The sequence below is a fragment of the Octopus bimaculoides genome, chromosome 14 (assembly GCF_046866305.1).
Source record: "Octopus bimaculoides isolate indiv1 chromosome 14, ASM4686630v1, whole genome shotgun sequence".
NCBI lineage: Eukaryota > Metazoa > Mollusca > Cephalopoda > Octopoda > Octopodidae > Octopus > Octopus bimaculoides.
This window is the reverse complement of record NC_142941.1, coordinates 34,859,309-34,861,808: the sequence shown is the minus strand read 5'-3', so window position 1 is coordinate 34,861,808 and position 2,500 is coordinate 34,859,309. Positions and strand designations below refer to the sequence as shown.

Below are 2,500 nucleotides of genomic sequence, written 5' to 3'. Positions count from 1 at the left end.
ATATATATATATATATATATATATATATATACATATATATATATATATATATATATATAGTGGCAGGAGAAATGAGGAAAGAAAGATGGAGGGAGAAAGATAGACAGACAGAAAATGACAGAGGTGAAAAGAGGGAATCTTTTAATATGATATTCAAGTGCTGGAGGTAGACGTTGCAAAATTAAGAGAAAGAGGCACAGTCCGATTTTGACTTGGGGAGAAAGCTTATAAACAAATTGAAACACAAGAGGAAAATATATCAAGGCATGAGACTGAAAGATTAGAAATTATTGAAAAGGGTCAGAAATATATCCTGTCACTTTTAACCGCTTCTACGTTAGGATATATATATATATATATATATATATATATATATATATATATATATATATATATATAAGCAAAACATTCTAACACTGAGATTTGAAATCAGATGTCACTACTATTCATATCATCTGTGGATAAAGTTTAAAATTGATGATATCACCAGCAGTGACATAGCTGGATCGCAGGCGCAATAGCATTAAATAGCTATGAATTATAAATTTGTACGAAGCGTAATGATGCTTAACAAGCATCTACCTGCTAGGAATAAGAGCTATATATATATATATTTAATAGTTATCGCCAAGCTGACATGGCAGTCCAGGAAAATAGGACGAATGCTGCTGTTGATTCGCTCCAAGAAGCCATCGCCTCTAGCTAGCTATGTGACACACAAACCTGTGTCCATTAGAGATTTAGAAATGTTGATATTTCTGTCTTCGAAAACAAGTGGATGTATTCCACTGAACATAGGTAAATAAACCTTCGAACAGATGGTCAGCAGCGACGCCTGCTGGGTTCGGCTACTCCACATTGATAAGGGGCAAATGCCCCGAAACTAGTCCGTGGATGTTGAACCAGCAAGGGAAGCTGTTGACCTCCCCTGTTCGAAGGTTATAATGGATACAGGATTGTGTGTCACATAGCTAGCTAGAGGCGATGGCCTCTTTGAGCTAATCGACGGCAGCATTCGTTCTATTTTCCTGGACTGCCATGTTAGCTTGGCGATAACTATTAATCTCCAGTACCGCTGCCGTAGAAATGTTAATATTTCTATTATATATATATATATATATATATATATATATATATATATATATATATATATATATATATGTGTGTGTGTGTGTGTGTGTGTGTGTGTGTATGTGCCTGTGTGTGCCTGTGTCTGTGTCTGTGTCTATGTGTGTGTGCGTGTGTATACACACATTTATATATATATATGCACATATATTGCCATTATGTATATGTATATATATGTATACATACACGCACACACATATACGTATGTGCATACACATACATATATACACACAAAGATGTATACACACACACATGTGCATATATGTATAAATGTACGTATGCTTGTACGTAAATTTTACTCTTATAGGGTGGGGATCTCTGAGGTCGCAGTCGATCATAACAGTCTCAGAAACCCTATAAATTGTATAGTTTGTGCCTCTGGCATCACTTTCCTCTCAAACAGCTGAACTTGAAGGGTCGCAGGAAGAAAAAACACATGGAATCAAGCAAAAATTCCCTCGGAGAGACGGTCTAGATTAGTGGTCCACAATCTACTTTGCACCGCAGACTGGTCTTATGCAAGACAATTTTTCTACGGACCAGGGGATCACACGTTTAAAAAAACACAGTTAAGTGTAAAATGTGTAAACTGATTATTACATAAACAATTCAAATGTAATTATTACATTGTACGTTATGCAATTTATGCCTAGTATTATTACATTCTAATATATGTAATTGTCGTAATCCACTTATCCCTGTCTGCGTTATTGCTGGCCTTGTGCCAAAATTTGAAACCAATATATATAATAGTTTCCACTATAGGTACAGAGCCTGAAATTCAGTGGGAGGTGACTAGTCAAGTACACTGACCCCAGTGCTCAACTGGTACTTATTACATCGACCCCGAAAAGATTAAAGGCAAAGTCGTTCCCGGTGGATATTGAAGTCAGAAGTTAAAGACAGACGAAATATACCGCTAGATATTTTGTCCAGCGCTCTAAGCGATTCTCCCAGCTTGCCGCCTTATAATGTATATACTACAAGTCGAAATTTTAAAAGATTATTCTTTCTGGGCGGCCCAGTGCCAATTTATCCACGGGTCTGTAATAGTACGCAATCCAGCAGTTGGAAAGACTAGTTCTAAAGACAAAGATCTGGGTAAAAATGTCTCTGCTCCATCAGAACACCGCCTGACTATACAGCGCAACACTGACGACTGCAACAGTGATAGGTTATCGAGACTGGCATGAACATCACCAAACCTTAACGGTATATTTGTATGAAGGAAGGAAATAAATCATATCTAGCCTGTAATTGGAATTTGTTCCTACCATTTCATGGTGTATTACATGAGTAATGACGACTCACGCCTCGCCGGGTATATTTTTTAAAATTCTTGCGCCTTGATTTCTTGGTGCTTCTACATATT

General features: G+C 36.8%; 1 protein-coding gene across 10 annotated transcripts in view; it reads left to right on the top strand.

Moving 5' to 3' along the window:
• LOC106875086 (protocadherin alpha-3) overlaps window positions 1-2,500 on the top strand; it is a 419,220-nt gene that overhangs the window by 212,594 nt on the left and 204,126 nt on the right. The window lies entirely within an intron of this gene.